At 38.0% G+C, this 18,756-nt stretch overlaps 1 protein-coding gene across 1 annotated transcript in view; it reads left to right on the plus strand.

Moving 5' to 3' along the window:
• The first annotated feature begins 1,112 nt into the window (after positions 1–1,112).
• tenm2b (teneurin transmembrane protein 2b) overlaps positions 1,113–18,756 on the plus strand; it is a 258,970-nt gene continuing 241,326 nt past the window's right edge. Inside the window, exon 1 of the mRNA XM_042711040.1 lies at positions 1,113–1,433. The gene's annotated coding sequence lies outside the window, so the exon portion shown is untranslated. The remainder of the gene's footprint in view (positions 1,434–18,756) is intronic.

Below are 18,756 nucleotides of genomic sequence, written 5' to 3' on the forward strand. Positions count from 1 at the left end.
AAAAGTAGACCCTTTGCAGTTTCAAACGATACCTTATTCTTATCTGTACGATCAAAACTGACGGAGTATTTTTAGTTCTTTTCACAGTCATAAAGAAAACATGAGACAGACCACACCAGTGTGGGCTTCGACCCAAGTAACCTAAGCACCTCACTCACACCTATTACAACACTTTTCATATTAATTAAATCATAATCAGACAATGTCTGCAGCCCTAGTTGTTGCATCATTGCTCATTTGTTGATGTAAATTACTGTCAAATATACTTTACTACTGAATCTCCTAGTGGCTGAAGTTGGCACTACATGAAAGTTACCCCCATTCCCTTATATAGTGGACTATTTGAGTGCTGTCTGAAACCATGTTATCAAGTGCACACATTCAATCCCATAATGCACCTCAATAAAGACACACACTCAATGGCTAGCCACTAGAAAACACCCATGCACCATAAACATCATGCTGAACAATTTCCTTTCTTGTGAGAAGATGTGCCATTCGCAACAATTTCCGGTGCACACAGTCCAAATTCACTCATTCAGTAGACTACATTAGTTGAGTAATGTAGGGAATATTTAATGAGGAAATGGGGGCAATTTCGGATGCACCTCCAATGCCTCTTTTCTGTTAGCACCCCTTGTGGCCAGAGTCGCCATTGCATGGTAAATGTTATCCAGCAAGCTAAATTATTTTTATGCAAAAAAACAAACAAACAAAAACAATATATTAATAAACTTTATCAAACAAACAAATCCATATATAATATAAATATATACATATATATATATATATAAAATATCTATATATATATATCTAAAAATATAACAATAAATTTTTTTTTTTTTAATAATAATAATAATATAGGTAACAATTTTTTTTTTTTTTTAAAAAAAAAATATATATATATAAAAAAAAAAAAACAAAAAAAAAAAAGGGAGGTACTAGAGCATTTTTATTTGTTTTTGGTTCCGTACCTTTAAGTACTAAAAATATCTAAGATAGTTCACAGTAGGCCTATTGGTTAGTTTACGATGTTACATAAAATATGTCACCTTGGTACCTTCGCTGAGCACCAACAACACCCAGAGCGTCTTACAGAGGCAAACATCTCAACCCTCCCCCTGATGATTACAGCTGCACGAATGACAACATCTTAGGCTACACATGTGCTTGCTCTACTACCAAACCTATCGCTTTGTGCGAGACACCATGGACATTTGCTCCGGAATGGGTTGTTTGTTTTAGTTTTCTAGGTCCTCGACAGACGCCAGCGCAGGCTCGTTCTGTAGCGTTACAACAGACAGAATGAAATAAGTATCTCTGACTTGAACGCAGAAACAGCTCAAGAGCAAACACTCCGACGTGAAAGCGAGGACTAAAACTTTTCAAGGACAGAAAAGATGTGCTTATAAGGCATCAATCCGTCTGAACAGGTCAATATGCTTTATATTTTTTATTTTTCCTAACTGTCAGTTTAAATTCCTTCACATATTGCTATATCAGTACGGCTGTGTGCACGCGCGCGTTATCTCATCTGCAGTAGCGGAGCTCGCATACTAACTAACATGCTGCAGTGAACTGACGAGACATGATAGCGCATTTAAAGGCCTAAATAACAATAAATAATACCAGAATAAATACTGAAACAAACCCACGTAAATCCACATTTGCAGAATATCTAGAGCAAATGCTGAACGAGACTTTTTTCCACATGTTAGTGTTTTTCTCATTGAGATGAATTATGTTATTTCTCTATTTCTCTCTCATTTTAACAGTTTAAAGTTAAAATGTGTTCTATTATGCGTTATGATACTAAGTAGGCTACTATTTTGCATGTATTAGTCATGCAATGTGAAAATCTGAAGTTGACTGGGTGATGATAATTATTTATTTTTTGTCTCAGTTAATAAGCTCTTTAGCTTTTGATGGCATTAGTTGTTAAGAATAGCTGCTTAAGGCCGATTGTTTTTGTGTTTAAATCTCTGGTGGTCAGTTGCCTCAGTAAAAGCTTAATTTTTAGCACCACCTTTGACACATCCATCATGTTGGAGCTTCACTTGAGAAAATGCTGTTTCTTAAAGGGATAGTTCGCATAAAAATCCTTTAATTATTTACACACCCAATTGTCATTACATTATAAACCTGTATTTTAAAGAATGCTCTGCTGGGACATTTTCCGCATAGTGATGGCCCAAAAAGGTTTTCATTTTATGGTTATATCCTTATCTATAAATGTATTTCCATCATGCATTAAGGCTTGTCCTGACAGCAAGCAACATACATTTTGCAAAAATGTTATACATTAAATGTAGGTTGTTCTATTAAATTCTAGTAAGATAGGTGAGTGTGTGCTATTTTAGTATTAGTTATATACTAATTAGTTTTTTAATTAATATTTTGAATTGGCTTTAATTTGATACTTTCAGTTTTCAATTAAATTTTTGTTAAATATTTAGTAATTTAGGATTTGTGATTTTATTAGTTTCTTGAAGGGGTGTTATTATGCTTTTTCACTTTTTCAACTTTAGTTAGTATGTAATGTTGCTGTTTGAGCATAAAAAAGATCTGCAAAGTTACAAAGTCCAATTCAAAAGGAGATATTTAACAGAAATAAAAAACACCCTAGTTTTCCAAAGGCAGACGAGCTTAGAGTGGTTAAAATAATCTGGGTTTAAATTGCGGTCAAATTGTTTTGATTTTGACGCAATATTTACACTGAAGCTCACAGCAGGCATCTATGATAAGAGGGCATGACAATTCCCGACCAGGCGCCGAGTGCTGTCAATCACAACACACACTGGCCCAGCTAACCAATCACAACACAGACTGGCGCAGCTTACCAATCACAGCGCATTTCGTATTTCAGAAGGCAGGCCTTCATTTGATGCAGGAACTATCATGCCAGACTGGGGAGAGAGGTGTTGTAATAATGTAAAATACATGGAAAATATATGGACCCCTTAATCGCCTACGTCACTGTGACGTCACCGGACTAGCTGGAGGCAAAACATAAGGAAGAACTCATAGCAGGCGCGCTAAAAGTTTGAGGTTTTGACTTTAAAATGTCGTCTTGTTGTGTTTTTTGGCTGCCAGAATAGAAGGAACAGCACTTTTGTTTTAAAACTAAAGTTTCACCGGATCACAGCCGACATTCCTTCACAGAAATCAAGAAGACAATTGTGGTTGAATGCAGTACGGCGTACAGACTAGACAGAGACGATCATAAATAATGCTCGTAGTTTTGCAGTGCACACTTCATATTAGGTAAAATAATCTATGCATATGTACTGGTGTGTTGGTTTTATCTAGTACAAATCAGCAAGTTTATGTTTTATAGTGAAAAGTCGCCAACCTTCAGCGCACTAGCTAGCTTAAATGTTAAACAAACATACAGCGATGTGTGTGCCATCCTTTGAATGGTCTCTTTAAAATAATCCACATTGCTAATCAAAGTTAGCCCAGCGATAGGTTACATTAGACAATAAGCCTTGACAAAATTCCCCAAACCACCCGAAAGTAATTCATATGTTGTCTAGGAAATATCCAAAACCTGGTTAAAATGTTTCAATTGAGAACAAGATACAAGAACTACACCAGGCTTAGCTAAAAATAAATAAATAAATAAATTAGGCTACTGTAATATTATCCACTCGTCATTATATTTTGGTCAGATAACCAGTTGGTCAGTGAACTGAGTGATCAACTGAATTAATTGATAAATGTATGCTAACTTCCACTTTTTTATTATTTTTTTTTTGTCACGGTCCCGCAGAGTCATCAGTGACTGTACATATTCGGACAGTTCCGAACCTTCTTCTGCATCCATGTTTAATAAATCCCTCCTAAAACGTGCTAGTTTACCCTTGTCAACATTGCATCCGCGCCTCTTTTTGCCTCCATCAAAGCCCCACCAACACGTATACGCCGGTATCAAATTTTCCTGTTGCGATCAATTGCTGTTTTTTCGAACAACCTAGTATGAGAGCCTGTTCTAGTACACCCCCAAAACTAAATAAAGACCTTGTAAAAGAGCATAATAGGATCCCTTTAAATATTACTAGTTAGGTTTATTTGATTTTTTATGTTAGTTTTAGTTCAGTTTTAGTTTTTATTTACTTTATTTCCAGAAAGTAGTTTTGGAGCTTCAACTTTGACTAAATGAAAATTAGAACTGAAATAAATTTAGGTTATTCTTCTAATATTTATATTATATTTTATTTCAGATATATTTCAATTAAAAAAAGTTTTAATATAGTTTTAGTTAACAATAACTGTGTAGTTAACATTTTTGTGTGTTTGTGTTTTTTAATATATATTTTTTTAATTTAGTGATTTGAGGTACTGCTTTAAAATGGTAACCAATCAGCAGTTGTTTTTGAGGGGTTTAATGTGTAATGTTTATATTTTAACCTTTTCTTTGGATATAAAGTAAATCATAGCAAATATACACTAAATATATTTTCATACACATCAAACAAACCACCAATTGGGCAAATATAATGACATTGAGCAAAATGTGGAATAACATTTTTTTTTAAAATAATGAATTAAAATTCACTCCTCTATTTAACTAAAAAACACTTCTCATACATACTTCACTCAAATCTCCTTTCACAGATTCATAATCCCCCTAACAAAATTGTAGTTTAAGGTGCTTTCACAGATTCTGATTGCCTTTAACAAAACAAACAGATTTGACATCTTTTTAGGCATTCTTCATGGAAGATTACAGCAATAGAAGGTGCTTATCCACTGTATATTCAAAACAGAAAGTAGATTAGCGTCAGTCTTTCGACATTTTAAACAATCGCTAACCACCCATCAGATACGCATGCGAAAAAGTGGCTCCATTTTCCTGTCTTAGAGTTGTCACCTTAATTACACTTCTTTGAAAAGCCTAACAACTATTGCAAATGAAGGCTTAAAATGAGGCTGTATCTGATTGCGTTGCAAAACAACCCAGCAAAGCAGGTGGACAAATGATTCATACTGTTTGTCTTGTAACAACAACTGTTCCCTAACAAATAGCAAATTTAACCAAAGATAAACACTTAGTTGTATGTACAGTATACAACTAGGGCTGCAGTTAATCACTACTTTGACAACTAATTAATCCTCTCAATATTATCAAAAAAAAAAAAAAAAATCATCATGCTCATCACACCATAATCACCAACATCAAATATCCAACATCAAATATGATATATTATTGATATAACATATAAAAAAATCCACATCATGCTCATCATGCTTAAATGTCCAACATCAAATATGTTATATTATTAATATTTTAGTCAGTTTATTCAATCCATATTCCAAATGCATTGACTACTGTGGAGTGACTTTACGGATTATAGTAATTTCGTTACCACTTTTTAACTATTTACTTGCTGCAGTACATTCAATAGCTGAGGGACTCATGGTTTTTGCACACCGACATCAGCAGCTTAGCACGGCCTGTCACCACCAACTCACCTGGGAAACTCATCCAGCCATGTCTCAGAACGCCACCCTATCAACCGAACAGCTTACATCAAATTACAATGCATGAGTGTGGGCGACTTGTGTAAACATATCTCTGCCGAGGGAAGTGAATATGACATTTTTATGTTAAGAGCATTGCCCCGGCATTCCAGGGTCTTACATATGTAGCCAGCTATTCCCTGTGCTCTGCAGATTAGAGGATTAAGAGATATAGCCTTGAGTTTGTGCAATATCCATAATGCCTCAGCAGTAACACAGACTCTAGTGGAAAACGCACGGCGCACTGCACTCTAATACCCAAAGAGACGCTCATGACCAGCCGCTGGTCTGCGATGACTGACCTCCATGCCTGTGTCTTTGTATTTTGTACTTTTGCTGACTGACCCACTTATTTGTCTGTGGTAACTCTGCTGTGTTATTTTAAATACCAAAGTGAAAGCTACAGTCAAAACAAAAACTATAGTAGGGGAGACCAGTGCTGGCTGTCAAATTTTTCTACTCTGATCTCAATAATTTGACTTTCTTCAATTTTCGGCACATGTGGACATGGACAGTTTTAGAAGAAATACAACAGGCTACATGTTGACTATTTAACAGGGCATGTTATCACACTATATTGGGTAAGCTGTCATAATGAACTCGTTTTCAGCTAACCCATAAGCAGCTAAGCAACTGTAATATATGTACATACATTAAATGTCCTTATATAAATTATTGTATCTCAAGATTTTATATATTCAAACACACATACATACATACACACACACACACAAAAAATATGTACAATTTTTACCATTTATATTAGAAATTTATAGGATCATCTACCCAGAGGATATAGCCTACATATATGTGAAAATTACAGTATATATGGCAATATCACTCTTGACATAGGGCAATATGTGTCATTACATTTACATTTACATTTAGTCATTTAGCAGATGCTTTTATCCAAAGCGACTTACAAATGAGGACAATGGAAGCAATCAAAAACAACAAAAGAGCAATGATATATAAGTGCTATAACAAGTCTCAGCTAGCCTAAACACAGTATACGTAGCAAGGGCTTTTAAATAATATAATAAATAAAAAGAAAACAGATAGAATAGAAAAAGAATAGAGCAAGCTAGTGTTAGAGGTCTTTTTTCATAATTGTATAATAAATGAAAAGAAAATAGATAGAATACAAAAAGATTAAAAAGGTAGTTACATTTTTTATTTAATATAAATAGAATTAGAATAGTGAGTGAAAAAGTTAGAGGGTCAAATAAAGATGGAAGAGATGTGTTTTAAGCCGATTCTTAAAGATGGCTAAGGACTCAGCTGCTCGGATTGAGTTGGGCAGGTCATTCCACCAGGAGGGAACATTTAATTTAAAAGTCCGTAAAAGTGACTTTGTGCTTCTTTGGGATGGCACAATCAAGCGATGTGCACTTGCAGAACGCAAGCTTCTAGAGGGCACATAAGACTGAATTAATGAATTTAGGTAAAGGGGTGCAGAGCCAGTGGTGGTTTTGTATGCAAACATCAATGCCTTGAATTTTATGTGAGCAGCTATTGGTAGCCAATGCAAATTTATAAATAGAGGTGTGATGTGTATTCTTTTCGGCTCATTAAAAATTAATCTTGCTGCCGCGTTCTGGATTAATTGTAAAGGCTTGATAGTGCTTTGCTGGAAGACCTGCCAAGAGAGCGTTGCAATAGTCTAGCCTGGACAGAACAAGAGCTTGAACAAGGAGTTGTGCAGCATGTTCGGAAAGAAAGGGCCTGATCTTCTTAATGTTGAATAAAGCAAATCTGCAGGAACGGACAGTTTTAGAAATGTGGTCTGAGAAAGTTAGCTGATCATCAATCATAACTCCAAGGTTTCTGGCTGTTTTTGAAGGAGTTATGGTTTATGTGCCTAACTTGATGGTGAAATTGTAATGAAATTATGGGTTTGCTGGAACCACAAGCAGTTCTGTCTTGGCAAGGTTGAGTTTAAGGTGATGGTCCTTCATCCAGCAAGAAATGTCTGTTAGACAAGCTGAGATGCGATCAGCTACCGATGGATCATCAGGATGGAATGAGAGGTAGAGTTGAGTGTCATCAGCATAGCAATGGTATGAAAAGCCATGTTTCTGAATGACAGAACCTAATGATGCCATGTAGACAGAGAAGAGAAGTGGTCCAAGAACTGAGCCCTGAGGCACCCCAGTAGTTAGATGTTGCGACTTGGACACCTCACCTCTCCAAGACACTTTGAAGGACCTATCTGATAGGTAAGACTCAAACCACTGGAGTGCGGTTCCTGAGATGCCTTTTGTCAGTAGGGTTGACAGGAGGATCTGGTGATTAACCGTGTCAAAAGCAGCAGATAGATCAAGTAAGATAAGTATTGAAGATGTGGATTCCGCTCTTGCCAGTCTTAGGGCTTCAACAACTGAGAGCAAGGCAGTCTCAGTTGAATGTCCACTTCTGAAGCCAGATTGGTTGCTGTCAAGGAGGTTGTTCTGTGTGAGAAAGGCAGAGACTTGGTTGAATACAGCTCGTTCAAGTGTTTTTGCAATGAAAGGAAGAAGGGAAACTGGTCTGTAGTTCTCTAAAAGAGATGGGTTGAGGGTGGGTTTTTTTAAGGAGTGGAGTTATACGAGCCTGTCTAAATGATGAGGGGAAAAACACCTGTATGAAGGGATGTGTTAATGATGTGAGTGAGTGCAGGTACAACTGCAGGAGAAATGGCTTGAAGGAGATGAGATGGAATAGGATCAAGTGGACAAGTAGTAGGATGATTATAAAGGATGAGTTTGGAGACTTCTGCCTCAGAGAGTGAAGAGAAGGATGTGAATGAGTGTATGTTTGTTTGTGAGATGTGCTTGATGGATTGTGGTGTGGAAAATTGTGCACTGATGTTTTTAAATTTAATAATGAAAAACGTGGCAAAGTCGTCAGCTATTAGAGATGAAGCAGGAGAGGGAGGAGGAGGACAAAGGAGTGAGGAAAATGTTTTAAAAAAGCATGCGAGAGTTAGACGAATTGTTAATTTTGTTATGGTAGTATGTCTTTTTAGCAGTGGAGACATTAGCAGAAAAGGAAGAGAGGAGTGACTGATACACATTAAGGTCAATAGTATTTTTGGATTTGCGCCACAACCTTTCAGCAGCTCTAAGCTTAGAACGGTGTTCGCGTAGAACATCAGATAACCAAGGGGCTGAAGGGGGTGGTACGGGCTGGCCTGGAAGACAAGGGGCAAACAGTGTCTAAACAAGATGTAAGAGTGGAGCAGAAAGTATCAGTAGCACTGTTAGCATCAAAAGATGCTAACAGTTTAGGGGAAGGAAGCGAAGATGAAACCATTGCAGATAGCCGGGAGGGTCATACATTACATTTCTGAATGACACTTAAAAAGTAAAAAAACTATGAAAAAAATAATGAAAATGTAAAAGATCCTATCAAAAATTTGAAGTTAACAACTCTTGGAACATATATATATATATATATATATATATATATTAGTGCTGTGCAACTATAATTTTTTTTTAATCGCAATTAATTGCATTATTTTCTGTGATTAATCGTAATTAATCGCATTGTTATGCACAAAACTAATAATGCATTCAAAAGTAGTGTATTGTGCACTTTTTTTTTCATTTAAAAGTAGGCCAACTGCTATATGAACAAAAGTGTAATAACATTTGGTTTGCAAACACTTAAAAAAAAATAAGGTGCCATGATCGCGGGACCCATCGCAGCAGAGCACGGCGTGGGACAACACTTGATGGGTGGGTAGAGACTCTTGTGCGGGATGCGGGAGAATAATTAGGGCAATCTTAACCATGCCAGAGCGCATTTGACCAAGAGCATGGTTCAGTTATATATAGATCAGTGAGTGTGAGCGCTAGCCGCGCCGGAGTGATATGTGCTGCATGATTGCATGAATATTTCTGAGCGGCAAAAGCGATAGATCTGTAAAGCAATATATTGTGAAAGGGACGTGTTACCGCGTCCCATACGACTCAAAATAATAAACCACAGTTAACAAAACAATTCACTCCACTATGTTAAGAGAGAGCGCTTCTCTGCTGTCTTCACGTGCTATCGTAAACTCCATATTTCCAACTTCCCAAGTCATGATTACGAGCTTGTTGCAGTTTTTTCTGTTAAAAATAACTGGACAGTGGTTTGTGAATGTAGATGCTTAGCCTAAATAATTTGATCGGGATTAATTTTATCCCCTCCTGTGACCCATGATTTGTCTGTGAGCAACGGACTTTCATAATAATAAAAAACTGCATTAACGCATGATAAAATAATTATATAATTTATTCATTTTTATTTTTTGATTTTTTTAACCCAACTCACAAACCTACTGCTAGACAATCATTTGTTTTCTAGGCAAACAAGCCTCTGTGATGACTAGCCCTGGTCTCCTCTATTCATTCATTCCAGAGTTTGGTTTGTGTTGTGTTGGCTTGCAAATCAAGAAATCCATTCGGCTTAATTTGTTAAGCATTCATTAGAACTGGGAACAGGTTTTTGAATTAAGACTGGCTTATAGCCTTGAATGCCAGACTGCAAGGCTGGATTTTCATTTGATTTCACACTATTATTCAACACCTTGTACTAAATGAACCTTTGAACTAAATTAAGTAGCCAGTAAGCTTAAATTTCTGAGCCAGTGCACTGATTGCTTTTCTCATTTGCATTGTTTCTAAGGAGTAAGACTAAGAACTCTTCAGACAAAGGACAAAATCAAATGCAGCATGATACTCAAACAATAGAGAATTTGATGATGCATTGCCCGCTTCCAGATTGGAGTTTGTTTAGAAGGCGTTTGCCATGGAAACAGCATTCTGCTTTCCTGATGTTTTCTTAAGAGTAATTTAGATTAAATAAACACAGTCCAATCTCCAGAGTCATTCATTTGATAAAACCATTTGTTTAACTTAAAATTCAAAGAACTTTTTTTTTTTGCCGAGTGACTGTCTACGAGCAGCATGCAAGTTGCTCAGGAATGGCAGAATCTTAATGTGCCAGAACCTTAAAACAGATCCCTGTCCCTCATGTAATAGATTTTAAACATAATTTTAGCTCATCCTAAACGCTCCATCATCTGTGAGATAAAGGCAGGCTTGTTTTATCATTTGTACAATTAGTGCTGCCATCTCAGGAGGCTTCATAACAATCATTTAAATCAACTTATCCCTAGGAACCGACAAGGAGCCCTGCCTTAGAGGTAATGGAATATTGTCTAAGTTAATAAAAGCATGCAATCAATTATTCGTGCTGGCTGTAAGATGAAAATAACTACTGAAAAGAACAGCGATTTCCTCTTTTTCTTGCTCTTAGTCATAAAGACATCACTGAAACCTAATTTAATAAAGGATTAGCATTGCTAAAAATTCTTTGAGATTTGTAATATTTCACCAGTGAAAAAGAGAGTTAGATGACTGCTCATAATGGATTCATTGCGTTACGGCTCTGTGGATAGTTTTTCCTTTTGGTACATGACTGTGTGACTTTCATTCTCATTTACTGCTTTTATATCTTTTGTTTGCACCTTACTTGCCCTTCTCGCCAAGGCTATGGTGGTATTTTTAATTGATAAGCTATATATGATTTGAAAATAAACTAAAACAACAAACAAAAACACCAAAAAAAAATAAAAAAATACCAATATTTAGACTTGAACTTTAGTCTCAATAATCAGCAAATACATTCATGTCTGTGTTGGCACCATGTCATGATTATATCTTTTAAATATAATATAGTTTAAACAGAGTTTATTTGGCACAATATGCAGTATTATATGCAGTTATATGTAGCAGTAAAAAGGCAAAAATGGAAAAAAAATAATTGTTTGCATTTATTGTTACAGAAATATGACTTAATTACAATGCATTAGTGTTGAATTAAGAAAAGTGTCATATGATAGACAGTCCTAGTTATTATGATGATAAGAGCAGATTCGCTGTGCTTTGTTTTTAGGCCATTAACAGCTTTATGATTATTAAATTTGTCAGGAGAATGACGTGCATTGTGCACTGTGGGCCAGGTGTTGGATCTTGATGTAACCAAGTAATGAATAGTGGCAAAATACTGTTGACAACAAAGTAAACTATTGAATCACTTTGCTTAATACCCTTGTCATCTGTGTGATTCAGACAGACTCGTCTGTTCGTTTTGAGTGACTACTGAATGAAAGGTGTTTTGTGAGGGTGGAAATTGGCTATAGGAATGTCTAATGTGGCAGCTTGTCAGTCATTGCGTCATGGTTTAACATTGTGAAGGATCATAGTCTTGTCACAGACTAGGAAAGATGCAGAAAGCTCTGTGAGTAAATTCTCTGTTCATTATGCAGTCATCTTATTGAACACCTTAATATTCAAGACATTCGCAGTATTTTTCATTAAAGTCAAACTGTTGCATTTCAAATCAGTCTCAGCATATTATGATCTCGCTGGAAATAAACATACAATCTGACAGCTTGACTTTGTGGCACTAATGGATTTGTTTTGCAAGTAGCTTTATAATGAACTCTTGAAGTTTTTGAGTGCTCATGATTTACATTCATTTTTGTAGCACCGCCACAGTGGTATTGCTTGTGTGTGTGTGTGTGTGTACAGACACAGTTTGGTGTGTGTGTGTGTGTGTGTGTGTGTGACAGACACAGTTTGAACTGATTGTGTAATGACAGTTTGAACTGATTCACAAAATTAAACAAATAGTCTCCGTCCTACATATCTGTCTTCATAAAAATGATCCCAAAATATACTATCAATGCTTTTAACTAATCATTTTAACAATACGGTTTAAACCAAGTGTTTGGAAGTAAGTTGGAATGCTTTTGCATCAATTGCGAACCCGTTTATACTCACCCACAAATTGGAACAAACTTTGATGTGAAAAGTACTCAGGTCCACCAAAAGGAGAAAGGAGAAAAATAGCATGAAGTTCTTTCTGGTCCTCCTGTGAATAAACCAACGTTAAAAATAAATAAATAAATAAAAATTAGAGTTTGGGAGATTGTTAGAGAAACTAAACCGAGGTGACAGCTAACAACACTGACAGCCAACATGCAGAGTAAACATTTCAGTATTTTTCTTCCTGAACACCCTAAAAATATAATTGCCTAGAAAACAGCTACATGGCAGCTTGAGAGACATAACCCCATTACAGCTGTCATTTTCTGACCCATCACAAAGACCTGGCCAGAGGTGCTGAGGCCCAGCATTTCCTGTGCTGCATTCAGTCAATCCTATTAGAGCATTACAGCAAACATCTGCATGGCCTACAGACCTGATCCCTGAACAGAATGGAGCCACTATTTTGTATAATGCCCTCTTATTTAATCCCTCACCCAGACGGTTGAGCTCCATGGATGCTGGCAGAGGTCTTGTTCTGCTGCCCAGTTACCTTGCTCCAGTTCTCCTCCAAACAAGGTTAGGCCCTGGTTTACTGGTCTTGTGAATGAGGGTTCTTCATATGTTTGGCTCCCTCCAATGTTTTGTCTGCTTGACAACTTTATTTGAGCTTTGATTCAGCTTCATTATTGTTATGACTGCGTGCTATCTCAGTAACCCACTATTAATAGACAGCTGCCAGTGACATTGGTATATGACTGGAAATTTTAACTTCCTGCTTCATGAAGTATCATTGCCCAAAGCTGTTGAAAAGAGAGAGTGGGAAATAACCAATAACGACCCTGACAAAAATCCTGGAGCAACAAGTGGGCACAGCAGAGAAAAAGCTGGAAAGGATGGTTGACATCATCTACCACTATGGAGAAGAGCGCTTTGGAGTAAACGCTAGGAGAAGCAACAAAGCAATATCAGCACCAACCAAATCTAGGAGGCAGCAAGAGATCGAAATTCTGGTCAGAGAGAGAAGGCAGCTGAGAAAGCAGTGGAAGAAGGCCTCTGATGCAGAGAGAGAGGGTCTCATGCTACTCCAGGGGGACATCAAGTGTCGGTTGGCAACCTTGCGAAGAGCAGAGAAACCTGAGGAAACTTCGCAAAAAAGAAGGAACACACAAGAACACGGTTCTACAAAAACCCCCTTCAAGTTCGTTAAAGATCTCTTCGCTAAGGAAAAAAGCGGAATCATGAAAATTCCCAAGGAGGAACTGGAGGAACATCTGGGAAAAGGGCAACCATGACCCAAAAAGGCACGAACAAATAGTTATCCCCACATGACATCCCACCTATTCAACCTCCCGAATTCAATCTGGAGACTGGCCCCTCCAAAATGGAAGGAGGTAGAGAGTACAGTACGGCGCGCAAGATCAGCATCAGCCCCTTGGGCCGAATGGAGTACCGTATAAGCTCTACAAGAACGCACCAGATGTGCTACGCTATCTTTGGAGGCTCATGAGGATAGTGTGGCAGAAGGGAATAATACCTAAGGGGTGGCGAAGGGCTGGAGGGGTGCTAATTCCAAGGAGAAGGATGCGACAGACATTGGTCAATTTCGGCCAATCTGCCTTCTTAACGTTGAGGGAAAAATCTTTTTCAGCGTGATAGCACGGAGGTTGTCCACCTACCTGGAGAAGAACAAGTACATTGATACATCCGTACAGAAGGCCGGCATTCCCTGGGGTCTCTGGTTGCTTGGAGCATACCAGCATGATCTGGCATCAGATCCAAGCGGCGAAGAAAGACAGAAAAAGAGACATCCATGTCATTTTCCTTGACCTGGCTAATGCCTTTGGATCAGTTCCCCATAACCTCCTCTGGGAATCCTTCAACTTCTTCCACGTTCCAGCATCTGTCACTAATTTAGTAAAAGCCTACTTCGAAGACCTGCAACTGTGCTTTACAACAGCCGACTTTACAACATCATGGCAGCGCGTAGAAGTAGGCATCATGGCAGGCTGTACAATCTCACCCCTGGCCTTCACAATGGCCATGGAGGTCATCATCAGGGCTTCAAGATGGGTGGTGGGGGATGAGCGAACTAAGAACGGGATCCGCCTTCCACCTATCCGAGCATACATGGATGACATGACCACTCTGACCACTACTGCAGCATGTACCAGGCGGCTACTTGGTAAACTGCAGGAGAACATCAAGTGGGTCCGGATGAAAATCAAACCGAACAAGTCACGAAGCATCTCAATAGTTAAGGGACAGCTTAAAAATGTGAAGTTCTGTATTGGTGATGACCCAATACGAACAGTTTCTGAGCAACCTGTCAAAAGCTTCGGTAGATGGTACAACGCAAGCCTCGGAGACAAAGACCAAGTGCAGCAAGTAAGGCAGGACATTACCAATAGTCTGGAAGACATCAACAGTACCCTACTGCCAGGGAAGCTCAAGCTCTGGTGCCTGCAATTTGGACTTCTCCCTCGGGTAATGTGGCCACTCACTGTTTATGAGCTCCCAATAACAACGGTGGAGAAGATGGAGCGAACCATGACTTCATACATCAAGAAATGGCTCGGCGTCCCACGCTGTCTCACTAACATCAGCCTCTATGGCAAAGTGGTCCTTGAACTGCCTATCACAAGCCTCACCGAAGAGTACAAGTGTTCTAAAGTGAGACTCCAGATGACTTTGAAGGACTCCAGAGACCAGACCATCAGCAATGCCGTTCCACTCCTGGTAACCGGACGGAAATGGACACCATCTGACGCGTTGCAGCAAGCTACCTCAGCCCTGAAGCACAGTGACATTGTAGGGCATGTCCAGTTGGGAAGAGGAGGCTTTGGCCTTACGGCAAGTAAGCCAACTTGGCGTAAAGGCCTCAACATCAGAAAGGAGGAAAAAAATGGTGGTCGAGGAGGGTTCGTCGTCAGGAGGAGACGGAAAGAAGCGCAAAGGCTGTCTCTCTTGTTAGACAGGGACAATGGATGAGGTGGGAAGGTCTGGAGAGGAGAAAGCTTAGCTGGAGGGAGCTCTGGGAAATGGAGGCAAGCAACAATCAGCTTCATCATCATCAGAGCCACCTATGATGTGCTCCCATCTCCAAAAAAACCTCAACCAGTGGTATGGCGAGGACCCTACTTGTGCCCTCTGCCCAACTCCAGCGACTCTTAAGCACATCTTGGCCGGTTGTAAGACCTGCCTCACACAAGGTCGTTACACCTGGAGACACAACCAGGTCCTCAAGAGTCTGGCAGCAGCTCTTGAGAGCCAGAGGAATACCACTAACTCCCTGCCCCTGAGAGCGATCGATTCCATCACGGCCCCAACCTTCATCAGAGAGGGGCAGAAAAAGCCCAAACATCCCCCTACCAAAACAGAAGCTGGACAGCTAGCCATGGCCCGGGACTGGAAGATGCTAGTTGATATTGGCCAGCAACTAATCTTTCCATCTGAGATTGCAGTCACCACCCTCAGACCAGACTTGGTTCTCTGGCTCCCCTTCATTGAAGACTGTTTATATCATAGAGCTTTACAGTCCCATGGGAGAATTCAACGAATGAGGCCTATGAGCGCAAGAAACTGCGCTATATAGAACTGGCAGCAGACGCTCAACAACGAGGGTGGAAAGCGAAAGTCTATCCGGTTGAAGTGGGATGCAGAGGTTTTGTGGCTTCTTCTACCATCAGACTGCTGAAAAGACCTTGGCATCCATGGACAGGCTCTGCGACAGACAATTAAATCAGTCTCTGAAGCGGCCGAAAGAAGCAGCCAGTGGATATGGATTAAAAGGAAGGACCCTTGTGGGCTCAAAGAGCATCAACATGACCCACTCACTAATCCCCCCCACTCTATAACCCACTTTAGAACCCAGGTCACAACCCTCCATGAAGAGGGTGAACAAGGTATGCGGTCAGCTCTAGGCTTGACTCAGGGAAGAGGACGCCTCCTGCCTTGCATAGTCCCGTGGGCTGCGCCAGTTAAACAACCAGGCAATTTTCATGATTGGGCATGGGACACAAGCTCAGGTTTGATCACCCTGTTGCTGGCCACCTTTGATGAGGGTGTCTAGTATTGAAAGGCCGAAACACCCCATGATTCAAAGGCATACTACTGATGATGTGTCCCAAATTTACATCTTTCCCATATCTGAGGTACAGCTCCCACGCCACTCTTAACATCAAGGCAAACCTCATGTGCATACCATCCATTGGCACAATGGACAGTTTAAAATTTTAACTTCCTGCTTCATAAACTTTAACTTCATTCTCCAACATTGGTATATGACTGGAAATTTTAACTTCCTGCTTCATGAAGTATCATTGTATTGGCCATAAAAAAATTAAAATAAAAAATAAAAAAAAATTACTGTTTCTCTGTCTTCCAGGAAATTAACTTTTGGTAGATGCCATATCTACACCATTTTGCATGCAATAAAGTATTGCTGTTATTGTTAGCCAAAAATAAAATGAATAAAATAAAATAAATTGAAAATTGAAATAAAGCTGAAATTAAAGTACTAAAATTATTAAAACAAATAAATAAATAAAACAAACAAACAAAAAATACAAAAAATAAAATAAATGGGTAATAAAAGCTAAATAGAAATATATATCATTAATATTACTAATACTTTAAAGAACAGGGATCTATCAAAGTCTGGTCATGTTTGTGGAAGTGAATCATGGCACAAACAAAGGAGATCTCAGAGGACCTCAGAAAAAAAAGCTCTTGTTGCTCATCAGACTGGAAAATGTTACAAAAGTCATACAAATTGCGTACAAATAGAGGAAATTCAAGACCACTGTTACCCTCCCCAGGAGTGGTTGACCAACAAAGATCACTCCAAAAGCATGACGTGTAGTAGTCCACAAGGTTGCAAAGAACCCCAAGGTTACTTCTAAGCAACTAAAGGCTTTTCTCACATTGGCTAATGTTAAAGTTCATGAGTCCACCATCAGGAAAACACTGAACAACCATGATGTGCATGGAAGAGTTACAAGGAGAAAGCCACTGTCCTCCAAAAAGAACATTGCTGCCCATCTGCAGTTTTCTAAAGATAATGTGGACAAGCCATAGGGCTAGTGGAGAAAGGTTTTGTGGACAGATGAGACCAAAATTGAACTTTTTGGTTTAAATGAGAAGCGTTATGAAAGAAAAACACTGCATTCCAGCATAAGAACCTTATCCCATCTGTGAAACATGGAGGTGTTATTATCATGGTTTGGGCCTGTTTTGCTGCATCTAGTCCAGTATGGCTTGCCTTCATTGATGAAACAATACATTTTGAATAATGCCAGCAAATTCTAAAGGAAAATGTCAGGACATTATAGTATATATATATATATAGTATATATTTTTGTCTCCTTTGTTTGATTAGATTATCTTTGTCTACTTTCAGGACTTGTGTGAAAATTTGATGATGTTTTGGGTCATATTTATGTAGAAATATAAAAAAAATTCTAAAGGGTTCACAAAGATAAAAAGGGAAAATATAAAAATGAAAGTCAAATCAAAATATTAAAAAATACTTTAAAAAGGTAGGCTAATACTAAAATAACACTGATGCAAAACTGGGAAATTCTGGTAAATATATTTATATATAATTATATAATATTTGTATATTATTCAGGACTCTAGACTCATTCTTCCCACTGTTCACACTGAGACAACTAACTTTCTCAGTTGGTCTCAGCAGCACATGATATGATCGCACTTTTTTTTTTCTACAACATGGGATTAATCAATGCATGCTAATGAATAGTTTTTCTGTTATGATAGTTTATAGTTATATGGTAACAAAAGTGGGATTAACATTCAACCCATTCTTTTTCATCAGTATTATTTGTGATCAATGAAATCAGAGCAGACCATGCACTCACACAAATGTGACCACGTCAAATTTTAACTCGCACAAAAATCTCAAAATATGATTGCACTCTAGAGCCCTGTTATTAATATATTAAATTTATCATTAAGAAACTCAGAATTTCCAAATAAATAAAAAGTAAGAGTTTGTTTTTGTATGTGTATATCTTTGATTCAAAATCCTTTTTCTTGTGTGTTTTTTTTTTGTGTGTGTGTGTTTGTGTTAGTTTTGACTCTTTTCTTGTTTCAGAGGAACCATAACACTGATGCAAAATCCTTTTTCTTCACTGATGGCAATTCAAAAGTTCTCAACTGTTTTGGGATTCCCAATTGTATTTAATTTAATTTCCTTTTTATTTTATTTTATTTTATATTCACATTTAATTTATAAGTCTTCTTTTTAATTTTGTTGGTGTTATATATTTCACTTGGATCCAATAATTTTTAATTCACATCTCTAGCTGGCAAGCATGACATTATTTTATTTATTTTATTTTTATTTTATTTATTTTATTTGTTATTTATTTTATTTTATTTATTTTCATTTTATTTATTTTATTTTCAT

Source organism: Cyprinus carpio, chromosome A21, assembly GCF_018340385.1.
Source record: "Cyprinus carpio isolate SPL01 chromosome A21, ASM1834038v1, whole genome shotgun sequence".
NCBI lineage: Eukaryota > Metazoa > Chordata > Actinopteri > Cypriniformes > Cyprinidae > Cyprinus > Cyprinus carpio.